At 52.1% G+C, this 14,794-nt stretch overlaps 1 long non-coding RNA gene across 1 annotated transcript in view; it reads left to right on the plus strand.

Annotated features, from left to right (window-relative positions):
• The first annotated feature begins 4,326 nt into the window (after positions 1–4,326).
• LOC121477343 overlaps positions 4,327–14,794 on the plus strand; it is a 35,483-nt gene continuing 25,015 nt past the window's right edge. Inside the window, exon 1 of the long non-coding RNA XR_005984215.1 lies at positions 4,327–5,330. This is a non-coding gene — a long non-coding RNA (uncharacterized LOC121477343). The remainder of the gene's footprint in view (positions 5,331–14,794) is intronic.

The raw sequence follows: 14,794 nt of genomic DNA on the forward strand, positions 1-14,794 counted from the left end.
TTTATCCAGGAATATTTTCACTTATGTTAAAATGATCCCGTTGCAGTCCTCCGGGTGCCCACCAGCGTGGGCACCCTGCAGCCTTGTTTCCATGTATTTACATAACATGGGTCCAAACAAAAATCCAGTTTTGTTTTTGTCTTTACCTCACTGGTACAATGTAAATGTTCTGGAATTTCTCTATTTTAAAATATGTCCTTGAAAAGCTTTTCAGAGAACTCTGAAATTAATTTTCTTTTTCTCTTTTTTTAAATTTAAGTTCAGTTAGCCAATATAAGGTACCTCATCAATTTCTTCTTTTAACGGCTAAAAAAGGGATGTACAAACACAGAAAAATAAGCCGAAAGCCGGAAAAGAGTCTCAGATGAAAAGCGACTGACCCTCCCCTGGGGCATCCTTCTCGAAATGTGTTTTAAGTGTTTTCTTCCCTTCGTGTTTGACACACGAGATCCCGCCGTACGCACGGTCTCTTTCACTCCCGTTTCGGGGAGAGCACATTGGGCCCCGTTGTGCAGGTGGGTCCCCGCGGTGTTCTGGGTGCAGGCACCCCGGCGTCTGAGGCGTTTCCCCGTCTTGGGTTATCGTGGTTCCCCGGTTCCTCCCCCCGAGGAGCACGAGGGCCTTGGCCTGGCCTGCACCGCTGTGCACAAGCGCGTAGAAGGGCCAGGCCAGGGCGACGCGCAGGCGGGGCTCGTCCCAGGCAGCCCGCGGCCCTGTTCCCCGCCGAGGCTCCCGAGGGAGCCCTGGCCCCCTGCGGCCACACCTGCCGCCCGCTGGCTTCCTCACCGTCGCCGGACTGATGGGTGGAGAGCTGCGTCTCATTTTAATTTTCATTTCTCCACTTATTGGTGAGGTGGAGCATCTTTTTGTGTGTCTTTCGACCATTTTAATCTCCTGTTTGATAAGTTTTTTAGTTTAGTGTTTTTGTGTCAGGTTTGCCCATTTGTAGGATTCTGCTATAAATTTCAGATCATAGTTCTTTGAGACATTGTGGGGTTTTCTCTCCCATTTTATCGCATATCTTTAAGGTGTCTTGTATAAAAATGTGAAATTATGATATAGTCAAACGTAATTTTTCTTATATTTACATTTGTGGGTTTTTAAAAAAGATTTTTATTTATTATTTTAAATAATCTCTATCCCCAATGTGGGACTCGAACTCACGGCTCTGCAATCAGGAGGTGCATGTTCCACCAACTGAGCCAGCCAGGTGCCCCTCGGCTATTTTTGATGACACTGAAAATGGCTCCTATTTATTTGGGAAATTCAGCTCTGCCTTTAGGAAGTCTGAAGTCTGCCAAGTTAGAAGATCCTAATTCTACCCACCAAAAATCACAATTATTAAGGAAGGACCTTGAATAGGAAGACAAAAAAAAATTTTTTTTGGAAGACAAATTTTTAAAAAATATTTTATTTACTTATTCATGAGAGACCCAGAGAGAGAGGTAGAGACACAGGCAGAGGGAGAAGCAGGCTCCATGCAGGGAGCCCGACGTGGGACTCGATCCGGGTCTCCAGGATCATGCCCTTGAAGGCAGACCCTCAACAACTGAGCCACCCAGATGTCCCAGGAAGTCAAATATTAAATAAAAATTTCTAGACCATGTTGGTGATCGGAGATAGTTGTATTTATTGTTTGTGAAAAACGTGTATATGTGTTGGGTAGAAATATTAGTAAATAGGAATGCATACAAGGGATAGTCCTTAAGAAAAGTGAAAACCAGGACATGAAAAGTGAGAGGATGAGGGGGGACGTGGTCACATCCCCGTTATTTCCCTCACTGCATCTATTTGGAGCCTGGTGAAGCTCCAGCTTTCGCCCATGAAGCTAAGGTACGGGGAGGGGTGGCTTCCGGCAGGTGCATTCCCTCGCTGCCCACCCTGTCCACCGGCCTCGGAGGAGTGTCTCCACATGTGATGGAGATCATCAGCCTCCGGACGACCTCAGAGCTCTGCCTGCGTGCAGCCCTGGTTGCTGGCTCCCCAGGGTCAGTCCTGCCATCTCCCTTGATGTCCTGGCTGGTTTGCACCCAGGGGCAGGAAAGGTGGCTGAAAGCCTCCAGTCTGCTGACAAAACAAACTTTGATGTGCAAATGGCTCACATAAATCACTGCTGGCCAGCAGCCTCCACTCCCAGAGGTCACTGACCCTGCATCAGGGTCAGCCAGGTCAGGGGTGGGGGAGTGGGGGGTGACCACCCGTGCCCAGCCTGAACCGCCTGCCTTGAGACCTGTTATCCTGCCCGAGCTCATTATTGCTCTCACTTTAAAAACAGAAACCTAACAAAATGTTAATTTTTCTGGCTAAAAATAAATAAATAAAATAGACAAATCAAACCCTAATCCACTTTGATATTTCAAAAGCATTATTTAAAAAACAAAATCGAGAAATGAATTGCAAAGGTAGGATTTCAACTTTTCTTTGGCTCTTACTGAAAAAGGATTAGTCCCAAGAGCCTACATGAGAAGCTGGCCCTGGGTGCCCCTCTCTGGGTCACCAGGGACAGACAGGAGGGTTCAAGAGTGTGGTGGGGAAGTTCTCTTGCAGTGGAAAAGGTTGCCAAGTGTCTTTACTCCCTGGCAGAGGAGTCCCTTGGCTGGGAGGCCCAAGCCATCCCCCCGCCCAGTCACCCCCTGTCCGTGGGCCGCCTCCTGGGGAGGGGATACCAGCTTTTACCTACTAACTGTCCTGAGCGGTCATTGCCAGGTGCAGGCTTGCAATCCTTCCTGACCAAACCCCACTGGGATGGCTCCTCCAGGGGCACGTCTCGTCCTCCTCCCTTGTTTGAAGTACATGATGCCCTCTCTGGGGTCCGATGGGAAAAGCATTTCCTGACCTTCCCTCCCAGTGCTGTGCAGGTGCCGAGGCCCCACTTGTGTCTCTGGAACTCTCCAGACCACCCCAGTCCCACAATCAGGCCAGGTGCCCTGGAGATGCTGCAATAACACTCACGCTCTCCCCGGGCCCGTGGGTTAGCCTCCACCGTCACATGAACCAGTGGCTCTTCAGGGGCCCGGGGGTTCTGGGACCAGCCGCATCAGCAGCACTTGGGAAATTTTTCAGTAATACCTGGTGCTCCCACCTGTATCAGCTTCCTGTGGTTGCTGCGACAATGACAGCTGACTTGCATGGCTTCACAATGCAGAAATGTATTTATTTCCTCACGGGGCGGAGGCCAGGAGTCAGCGGGGCCGGGCCCCACCAGCCTCTGGGAGGATCCTTCCTCTTCCTGCCTCTGCCTCCAGCACCCCACGGCCAGCTTCCTTCTGAGTCTGTGTCCACATGTTCCTCTTTCATGCGGCCATAAGTCACCGCATCAGCACCCATCCCAATCCTGTGTGACTTGGTCTTAATTATATGTGCAATGAGCTTATTTCTAAATGAGGGCAAGTTCACAGGCACCTGGCTTAGGATTCCAACAGATCTTGTTGGGGGACACAATTCGCACCCCAGGCTGGGAATGCTGCCCTCCCCCAAACTGCACCCCGGTGGGACCCCCTCCTAACCCTCACTGTCCGGCTCCTCCACCTTGTTGGCCTCCAGTGCCACCAGCCCCTTCTCCTTGCTCTACCCCTGAAGGCAAGAAGCCACGGGCAGAGGGGCCACAGGTGGAGGGGCTACGTCTTCGTGGCTCCCCACTATCGTCCAGCATCTGGAACGGGGCTTGGCCCATGGTAGTTCCCCCGGCAGCACCTGCAGACTGGCGAGCTGGACGCTGACTTCCTGACTCCCGACCGAGGCCCTGGAGTGTAGGCCCCGGGCAGAGTCCCAGCCGGCCCCTGGTCCCCTGGGAGGCAGCACGGAGTAGCCAGGCCAGCACGGACCCTGGTTCCACTCTGCCCCCTTCTGGCTGCAGGGCTCTGGGCACGTTACCTAAGCTCCTGCTTCAGCGCCCTCGTTTTTAAAGTGGAGATTTTCCTGGTGCGTAAGGTTTTCATGAAGAGTTTATATGACATAGAAATTGTACCAAGATTTTTTTTAAAGATTTTATTTATTCATGAGAGACACAGAGAGAGGCAGAGACACAGGCAGAGGGAGAAGCAGGCTCCCTGTGGGGAGCCCGATGCGGGACTCGATCCCGGGACCCCGGGGTCACGCCCTGAGCCGGAGGCAGATGCTCAACACTGGGTCCCCCGGGGTCCCCATACCTAGATCTTTAACAAGACTGGCACAGAGCTCACAGCCACTTACTTTCGGCCTCTCTCTGCTGTGGTCCGCACTAAACCTGGGGGCGGTCACAGGGCCGTCTGCTTTCTGACGTCAGACCAGGCTCCCAGGGAGGGAGTAGAGCTGAGGCCCGCCCTGCCCCGCACCAGCTCCCACGCACACCTGCTCACTCGCCAGTGACTCTGAAAGCTCCTTGGCTGCACAGAGGCCACATCCGCGGTCTGCTCGTCCTTTTTGTCCCAGCCCCTGGGAGTATGGTCACCGCGGGCACCTGCTCCCAATGCTCTTGGCGTCCTCCAGACCAAAGTCCGTCCATCCCACGGAGGCAGGACATAAGGGCCTCCCTTCCCTCTGTGGTCCTGTCTGGGCCAGCCTTGAGGGCTGAGCTTGAGCCTCCTCCACCCGTGGATCCCTCGCCAAATGGGCAGCGCGGCCTTCTGAGCGGCGTCTCTGTGTGCATCTCCGCAGGGTGTTCACAGGGCCTGGGCCCTGGTCCTGGAGGTGAGAAGGCGGAGGAGGCCCCACGCACACCTGGGGCAGCCGCCAGCCGCCTCGCCTCGCCTCATCTGCCCGGCAGGAGCTGACTTGCCCCAGCTGCTAGCCGCTGGCGGGGGGGCAGTGGTGGCCGTCCGGCACCCAAATGCCTCTCGGGAATGCTGCCGATTAGGCCACGTTGTTGAGCGGACTGCTGTTTGACAAAGACCATATTAAGTGGCCGTGGAGACCAGCTAAATCAGCTCGCTAGAAACAGCAACGTGGAAAATACCCTGCTTCATTGGATTCAGCCTGGCTTCTCTCCCAGAAAAGCATACGGGGAAGAAGATGCTTGGCTTGCTTAATTAAGCGAGATGACAACATACATATTCTAGGCTGTGTGGGGAAGGTCTTTGGAGACAGACAGGGGCCCGGGCCCGGCTTTGCTACTGTTCTCTCTGTGACCCTGGCAGGGTTCGTCATTTCCTTAAGGAATGAGTCTCTGAACGGACGCTGCCCACCCTGCCTGTTGCCAGTCTTGGACGGAGTCCTGGGGGCCGCTTGGAGCATAGACGCTGTGCTGGCCACCTTGGTTGGCCGTCTCAGGGGCTCTCCATCTCTTCTCTGCCTCCATGACCTCCGAGTCATCAGGAAGGTCTCTCAAGAGCCCTTGTGATTCCGGATGGAAGGTAGGTCAGCAGAATAATGGCTCACAGTGGGGATGAGGACAGACGTGTTGTAAGGGCCTTCTGAATTCTAACATGCTCCATTAGGAGGTCTTCTCCCAGACGGAATCTGGCCAGAGCTCTTCAGCCCCAGGCCCTGTGTAAGCCCCTGCTCTGGTGAACTACCTTGGATCATGCAGGGCCTCCGAGCAAGTGGAGAGGTGTCCCAGCTCCTTGCTCCTAGGGCTGAGCTGTCAGTCATGGTGTAGCAGTCTTCGACCTGTGCTTGCCTCAGTGCCAAGAGCAGCATCCCAGACCATCTGGGTCAAGATCTTTCTAACCACAGGTGAAAGGAAGAAGGGTGGCTCCCAGGAGAAGTGCCTCATTTCTTCCCAGAGCCCACAGTGGAGCCTGGCTAAGAGGCCCATCCCCAGGTCTTCTGGGAGGACGGGGATGCCTGAACTGGATGGTTGCTGTTGACCTGCCCTCTGACCATCCAGCCGCCTATAACTTAGAAAAACAGGCAAAGAGGCAAGTGGGCCTTCCCTGAGGTGGTGAGAGCCTTGTCACACTGTCACGCTCAGAGTGCCATCCCTCCACCAGCACCCAGAGGTCCTGGCTCTGGCCCACGCCAGGGTTAGAACTCAGGATGGTGGGGCCTGGCACTGCCCAAGAGATTGGAGAATCTGGCCAACAAAGTACTTAATTACTGTGACTTTCTCTTTACTATGAGCAGATAGGTATTATGCTGCTTTCTTAAGGACGTTATGGGCAGCGATGCTTTAGGAACTCAGGATAGGAACTCATGAGAAGCCTGGAGGTCTCACTGTAGGTTTCAGAGGAGATGGAGGGTGGGTCAGTTGCATGCAGCGTCATCCCGGACAACCTTACCAAGTCTCTCTGGTTAGGCATCTGCTCCCGTGGGGACCTCATCCTTACCCCATGTTCTCTGGATGGTGTCTCCTCCCTTCTTCCCTCACACAACCTTGACATCCTCTCTATTGCCTAAAACTCATCTGCCAACTTAGCAAAACTGAACCTGGTAGTTGGCTGACCAAGTTATTTACCAGGGTTACCGGGGTTGCTTCCTGGAAACTGGCCTTGATTTTCTGACCTCATGGCTCCCTGGAGTAGCTGCTGAAGGAGGTTAAGGAGCCATGTCTCCTCCTTTGTTCCAAGGAAAGCCCACTCTTGCTTGGCTACTGTGAGCATTTGTATCAAACAAAATTAGGTTTAGCTGCATATGAGTGAAAACTCATAACAGTCATTGTCATTGACGTTGGTATGACATGGTGATTGTCATAATCACTGACATTATGATTTATATCACTACAAAAGCTTACCTGCTACTGTGTGCCAGGCACATAATGACCCTGTAACATAGAAACTATGATTAGCCTCATTTTACACGTGGGGAAATTGAGATACAGAGAGGTCAAGAGACCTATGTAAGACCTCAGTGCTAGTGAGCAGAGGTGCTGAGATTTAATCAAGGTCCAGCTTCAGAGTCTGTGCTCTAAGCTTTTCTGTTATGGCCAAAAAAGAGTGGCTAAAAATACGTCAAGGTTTGTCCTTTTCCAGGCAAAGACTAGAGCAGCAGGCTGGGGCGGGCATGGTGGTGCCACTGTCATCAGGGATCCAGGCTCTTTCTTGCCTCTGCTCTGTCATCCTTGGCAAGAGCTCCATACCCCTGGTTGCCTCATAATCCAAGCTGGCTGCTGGAGTACAAGTCATTACCCCACTTTCCATATAGGAGAAAGGGGTAAAGGGCAACAAGAAGCAAATATTCTGGATGATTCACCTCCCTTTAAGTTAACACTCACTTGTATCCCATTCACAAACTTTGTCCTGCAGCCACACATACGCATCAGGTTGGAAAATGGAGCCGTGGAAGTGGGGGCATTGCCTGTACTGGATAATAGGGCTCTATTCCAAAGAGGAAGGGGTGTGGGCATGGGGGAGACTGGCATCCCTGCACCAAAGCTGAAGAAAGTCAATGTTTTATTAGTATTTTCTGCTCTCAACCTTCTTCTGGGGCACAAGCAGGAGGAGGCCTTGTCCTCCTAATTTTGGGGAATCCTCGCCATTGTAGACTTGCTCTCCTCATAGAACTTTCCCTTCCAGTTTGCTGCTCCAGCCCCACTGGAGATGAGCACTTGCAGCGTGTGCGTAGGAGCGTTTCATTACTCCCGGAGGAGACAACGTCTAGAACTTAGACTTGGATCTCCAGACATTGAAGTAGGACTTAAGTCTAGTCTTTCATGATTTCCTCTTTTTTGTGATCTGGCCCAGTAAAGGCCTTCAAATGGGGTTCAACTTTCTCCTAGGGCTACCCATTCTGGGAGCAGGACCTTGGCATCTCTCAGGCTCCAATCTAGATGTTTGGCAACCAGAGGATCTTGTTGTTCCTCCAACTCTTGGGACCTCCTGCCCCTGGGAGGACTTCTGTTGGTTGCCAGAGGAGCATCGGAGCTCTCTTCTGTGGGGAGACAGAGGACCCGGAGATGGTCTGGGTTGACAGACGGATCAATCGAGTGTGGAAATGACAGTGGAATGTTCTGCTCTTTCATGATTAGTGGTGGAAAGCCTAGAGCTTGTGCCAGACCAATCTTAGCTTTGCCACTTACTAGCTATGTGGGTAAGTTGTTTACCACACCGGGCTGCAGTTGTCGCGTGTATGTAATAGTGAAAGTAAGTCTACCAGGTGGAGTTGCTGTGAGCGCCTAGCATGTAGTAAGCACTCAATAAATGTGAGGAGGAGGAAGATGGTGGCAGTGATGATGAAGATGCTGGTGGTGAGGGTGGGGTGGGGAACATAGCTACTTGGATGACTTTGGAATTCGTGGAAAATAGTGTAATTGGATTTTTTTTTAAAGCATGGCAATTAGATTTATAATAATCTATATAAACTGGTTAAGTTTATATAGTTGAAATAAAGCATTAATTTATAAGTGCTCATTGATCCTTTTCCTATTATGTTCAGATTACCTAATTGTTTTTGAAGAAAATACTTGTTTATCACGCTAATGCTGCTTCTCTTTCTTAGATGTCACAGTACTTTGTGCTTGTAAAGTGATAATCCTCTGGTTTTGTTGTTGCCTCATAGGAAATCTTTTTTGGGGGATCCTTTTAATATGGTGAGAGCCTCTATGAGGATAGTAAAATAACCTATTAAGTTGGAAACAACATTCATTTTAAGGCAGGAAGAAAGCATTGGCTATGAAAGTCAAACAACAAACCTATAAAGGACTTCATTAGTTATCTTAATGGCACTGGCATGATGGGATTAGCGTCATCCTAGGGCTGGGAGTTGTACATGATGTGACATTATATGCCTTTGAGGGGGTTTCCCAATCATGCTCTAAAGGAAATCTGACTCCAAAGCCCGTTGCTTAGGGTGCTTGTTTGTTTTGGCTGTAATTTTTGTTCAGAGGTTTCTCTACTACGCATCTCCTCTCTCAAGCCCAGTCTACACCAGTCTGAGAGGTGGCCTGTGCCAGGATGTGGGCTTCTTGCATCCGTCCCATGGCGAGGATGGTCCTCACCCACCGAGCTCTGCTGTTGTGGGCACGGGAGATCTGGGACCGCATGCGCGTGGACTGCCTTTTGGCTCTGGCCTGACACCGCCTCTGATGTTTGGTGAATCTAGTGACCAGAATTAGAACGAATCTGAACCTAACTGGAAGTGCTACTCCTTTGTGCCAGATGACTCCCGTGAGTCACACAGGGCTTCCCTGGTTGGTGATGACACCCTGGCAGGTAGTGTTTCTAGAAGTGACTGAGCCGGGAAAGTTTCTAGCCAACTGACGTACAGAGGCCGAGGTATCGTTGGCATCAAGGTGGAGAATTTTGTGATAAAGCACGTGACTTGTACAGACTTTTGTCCCATCTCATGCTCTGAAATGTGTTTTCTAGATGCCTGGTGATGTGGTCCAGTTGCACATGCTGCTGCTAAATGTCGAGCCAACTCATTGGACATCCTCATGTCGGAGGGGTAGAAAGGGTGTCAACGTCCCACGTCTGTCACTCAGGTTGTGTGCAGAGTGGTGGGTCAGAGGTGGCCACCTCCCCGGGAGGTCACAGCTGGCCTTTAGTCCTTCTGTGGCAGACACGGGGTTTGCTCGTGCTGTAGAAGCACCGCGTGCTCTCCCTGAAGGGAAGGCTGGCTTTATCTAAAATGTCCCATTGCATCCAGGAGCAGTTCTGCATCAGGGCAATTTGCTATTTGCTGCTCCAGGGACTGAAATGCATACACAAGCTCGAGCTACTTTAGCTGCTTGCACCAAATGTGCCCTTGTCACTGAAACACATTTATTATTATTTTTTTCAAGATTCTGGGATGAGGGAAATTTGCCTTTAGTTATGTAATTGCATTGTTAGCAGTCATGGAGTTCTAGAACAGGAACTCCATTAGGGCTACTCAACCTTGGTATTGTTGACTTTGGGATCTGGAGAATTCTTTGTTGTTGGGGCTGTTCTCAGTGCATTGTAGGACTTTTGGTCATACGCCTGGCCTCTACTCGCTAGATGCTACCACTAGCACCTCTCGTTCCATCCCCAGACCCCAGTTGGGGCAACTAAAAATGTGTCCAGACATTGCCCAAGGTTCTCTGGGGGTAAAATTGCCCCCAGGTGAAAACCACTGCCCTAGAGATAATGAAGACATCATTAGAACTCCAAATACATTCCATGATCTCCATGCATCTCTAAAGAATGACACAAATAGGTTTCTGGTAATTTGCATGGAAACTGAGCCCTCGTGCGACAAAATGTTGGACTTTCTCTTTTAGGTGACCCGCAGCACCTCAAAATGACAGAGCTGAAAGGTAATCAAATCACTCATCCAGGGCTTCTGAGTAAAGTCCCAAATCTTCCTCATTATATCTGTTCATTATATCAGATCATGTTGGGTCTTTTTCAGTCGACAAATTGGATTTTTTTTTAAAGCATGGCAATTAGATTTATAATAATATTTAGGATTAATGGGGAGGGTGAGGGAGAGATGATTTTCTCCTGTCATGAATGCCCTTAATTGAATTTTAGAAAGTCTGTTTGGAAGAGCTGCATATATGTTTGACAGAATGTTGCAAGGTGGACAGATGCTTCAGTGTGGACAAAGTGAAAACAGGTTCACGATGCTTTGAAGAACCTGAGAAAAGTGAGCGGTGATGAAAGGTTAGGATGCTTCATTTTCTGTGTCCTCTTGGCTGGACCACATGGCCTAGATATTTGGTCGAACATTATCCTGGATGTTTTTGTGAGGCTTTGGTTGAGATTCACATTTAAGTCAGTGGACTTTGAGGGGAGCAGGTGCCCTCTATGATGTGGGTGGGCCTCCTCCAGTTATGTAAAGGCCTGCAAAGAGCAAAAGACTGACCTCCCCCAGCAAAGAGGGATTTCTGCCAGCAGACGGCTTTTGGACTTGAGCTGCATTGGCTCTTCTCTGGGTCTCGCACCTGCTGGCTCACCTGCAGATTTTGGACTTGCCAGCCTCCATAAGCAGGGGAGCCAATTCTTTATAATAAATCTCTTTATTTATTTCTCTAGTTAGCGATCATCTATCTATACTATCATCATCTACTATCATCTCTTGTCGGTTCTGTTTCTCTGGAGAAGTCTGGCTAATACAACTATTTTTTTTTTAAGATTTTATTTATTCATTCATGAGAGACACACAGAGAGAGGCAGAGACACAGGCAGAGGGAGAAGCAGGCTCCCAGCGGGCGCCCCGATGCGGGACTCAATCCCAGGACCCTGGGAACATGCCCTCGGCCGAAGCCAGATGCTCAATCGCTGAGCCACCTGGGTGCCCCTGGTTAATACAAATATTTTTATTTTTATTTTTATTTATTTTTTATTTATTTATGATAGTCACACAGAGAGAGAGAGAGAGAGAGGGAGGGGCAAAGACATAGGCAGAGGGAGAAACAGGCTCCATGCACCAGGAGCCCGACGTGGGATTCCATCCCGGGTCTCCAGGATCGTGCCCTGGGCCAAAGGCAGGCGCCAAACCGCTGCGCCACCCAGGGATCCCCGGTTAATACAAATATTGAGGAAACTTCAAATACTCCCACTTTCACAGTTAATGACCACACCCACTCACCTTCTCTATACTTGGGAGCATACGGCTGTAGACGCCGCCTGGGATGGTTACGAAATGCTGGGGTTTTATTTATTTATTTATTTATTTATTTATTTATTTATTTATTGTGTCTTGTTTTTGTTTTTACACTGCAGAGCTCAGCAGGATGCCAAGTCTTGGGGAAAATAAGTTTACTTTGGGGTTTGTAAAAAGAAACACTTAACCAGCATGGCAGCTGTGAAGTTAGAAAAAGCTGCAGGACAGCAGAAGAACACCACGGGCCACCGAGGCAGGAGACAGATGTTCTAAAAAGAATTCATTAATTAAAAACCTGCTGTGCCTGGCAATGTCTTTCCTCTCCCTCCAGGTCCTCCCTCCAGCCCTGCCCTTTCTCGGGGCGCCCGAGTGTGGTGCATACGCCCCCAACCTGGGTCGGGCAGTGACCTCCACTGGCTGGCGCTCAATTCACTGTCTGCAGAGCTTCCCACTGTTTCTGGCTGGTTCTGTGGAAGCCACGGGCCTGCCACCCTCTGGAGCTCTGTACACTCTTGTGCACACCCTGGCTCTCTGTGCCCACACCTGGCTGGTGGAAGCATAGGACCACGGACGGGGAGCAGTACCGTCCACTCTTGGGCATGTGCTTGTGTGCGCTGGAGTCAGCCTTTGAGGTCGTGGTGTGAGTGTGCTTGAAAGCCCCAGGGCTGGCCCCCCCCCTTTGCCCTGCTCCTCTGCCGCTGCCCGGGTTTCACTTTCAATGGATAGAAGCTCCTGGTGTCTCTGGTCTTGTGTCATAAATGAATAACCATAACTGTAATGGGGATAAATGAAGATCACCTGAGTGCTCACCTCTGACACACACACAGCCCCACCAGAGACGTTCAGGAAGGTTCCTTTTGGCAGTGAGAAAGCTGAGGCCCAGAGGAGCAGAGCCACCTGGGTGCTCTGCAGGCCAGGCCCTGCAGGTACTAAGTGGGAGGGTGCACCCAGGAGGGCCCACACTTGCTCTGGGCTCCGAGGATGGCCAGTGTCGCCCCACCAGGTGCTGACCCTGGTTTGGAAGCATGGAACCGAGGCGGTTCCCTGAGGTGGGCATGGATGTCGTAGGTGTGGACCTAAGGGCCAGGAGAGGCTGTAATATGGTCCTTGTCTTTCTCCCTGGACCCAGGGAGCAGATGGCACAGGAGGAGGATGTGTTGAGAGTGGGGAGCCCGTCTCCCCAGACCAGGCCAGGGTAGTAGTGGGCCTCCCAGTTGATCCAGCCTGGAGAGGGGGTCTCAGTCTATCCCCAGGAAGCGCACAGTGCACACAGCACGCAGGAACCAGGGCAAAGGCAAGCCTGTTGACCTCTGGGTACATCTGCCCTAGGGGCGCCCTGGGGTCCTCAACCTCCTAAGGATCCGCCCATTCCTGCTCCACTCATCACTGGCTGGGCCCCTCCAGCCTCGTCTCTAATTCCATGCTGTTGTTCCTGGGCACAGCCTGGACAGGCACTGATCCAGGCCTCCCTCCCTGCAATCCCAAATCTCTGCACCTTACCAGTGCCACCTGCCTGTGCTGGGAGCTCTGTTCTTTTGAAACTGGTGCCAGGAAGTTAATATCCATGATTTTTTTTCATCTGGGCAAGACCCCTTCCCCTGCATACAGGTGGAGAGCTGAGGCGCCGCGATGCTCTCTGAAGAGCTGGCTTGGGCAGGTGCAGGCTGCGCCCCCCCACCCAGCGCCCCGCACCTGCCGCAGGTCCGACACCGCCTCCCCGCCCCGGGCCTGTCGGGGCCTGTCCGGGCCTGTCTGCTCAGGGTCCAGCCTCGGGGAAGGCTCAGCTCGCCCCGGCAGCCCAGCCCCGCCGCCCTGCCCTCCCCTCAGAGGGCAGCAGCTTGGCGGAGCTTCTGGTCCCCGCGGGGTTCCTTGTCAGCCTTGGGCCTCGTCACACCCCTTCTTCCTCTGGGGTTTGTGCTTCTGCCTCCGCTCACCCGGTGCCCGCCCGAAGCGCCCGCACCCAGGCGCCCCGCGAGGACTCGGCGTCCAGGGCCCGACCCGGGCTCCCAGCTCCAGGCTGCCCGCTCCCGCCCACCTCATCTCCTGCCTCCGCGCCCGCCCGCACCGCCGGCAGCAAGGCCGGGCCTCCCGGACGCAGGGCGCTCCCCGCAGCGGGGCTGGCGAGGCCCTAAGAGGGGCGGGATCCCACCCGAGACCTCTGCCCCCTCGGGGCGTCTCGCCCCTTCTTTCCAACCGTTCTTGCCTCCCGTCCCTCCCGAGGGCAGCTTCCCGGCCCGGCCCGCCCGTGCTCCAGCGCCCGACCCGGCGCTCATCTCTCCGCCCCAGGGGCAAGGGGCTCTGGCTGGCTCGTGCTGAACGCCAGCCCCTCCCTCCAACTCCGTCCCCGCCCGCCAGGCTCGGGTGTTGTTGGTCTGTCCTTCCATCCGGACACCTAAATCGTTGGCAGCTGTGTTGGCCGAGATGAGTAACGCGGCTGCAAACGGTGGCGGGTGAGCGCGTCGAGGTGTGTTTCCCTTTCTCTGTGGCTGCCACCGTGTTGCGCTCCGGCCGGCACAGCGCGCGGGGTCTGGTTCCTCCACATCCTTGCCAACACGTGTTATTATTTGATTTTTTGATTTTAGCCATCTTAGTGGGTGGGAAGTGATTTTGCTTTGCATTTCCCTGGTGACTAATGATCCTGAGCATCTTTACATGTGCTCGTTGGCTATCTGTCTATCTCCCTTAGACAAACGTTTGCTGACAGCGACTTTTGCCACCGGGCACTGTGCGTCAGTCTTCCCATCTGTAAAATGGGATGGTCCTCACCACGGAAAACTCTTACTAGAGAAGACGTGGGATCTAGAAACACGCGACTCTGGACGAGGACATGCGCAGCCAAGAGCTGCAGCCTCACAAGCTGCTAGGACCTCACAAGCTGCAGACAGACAGACACCGTGGCTGGAGGCACCAAGCATGCGCATGCCTCTCCCGCACATCTCCCCCTGCCTCCTGCAGGCACTCTTTGGTCGCTCCCCGGCCAGTAACCTGCAGCGGATAAAGCATTCTTACAGCTAAGTTTATTTAGAAAAGCAATTTTATGGAATGAACAGTGAGTCAAACAGTATGAGCAGGGAGGGAGATTCCTAGCTTTTCAGTGCACAGTGGATACTCGGGGTTGAATTATGTTTCCTCAAATGACACGTCAAGTCCTAATCCCCAGGATCTGTGAACGTGGCCTTGTTTGGAAATAGGGTCTTTGCAGATCTAATTCCTTAACATGAGGTCATACTGGATTAGGGTGAGCAGTAATCCAATGACACTGTCCTTAGAAGAAGGGAATGTGGACACAGATGCACACAAAGATGTCCATGTGACAATGCGCAGGGATTGGACTTATGCTTCAACCAGCAATAAATACCCAGGAATGCAG

Source organism: Vulpes lagopus, chromosome 17 (assembly GCF_018345385.1).
Source record: "Vulpes lagopus strain Blue_001 chromosome 17, ASM1834538v1, whole genome shotgun sequence".
NCBI classification, from domain to species: Eukaryota; Metazoa; Chordata; class Mammalia; order Carnivora; family Canidae; genus Vulpes; species Vulpes lagopus.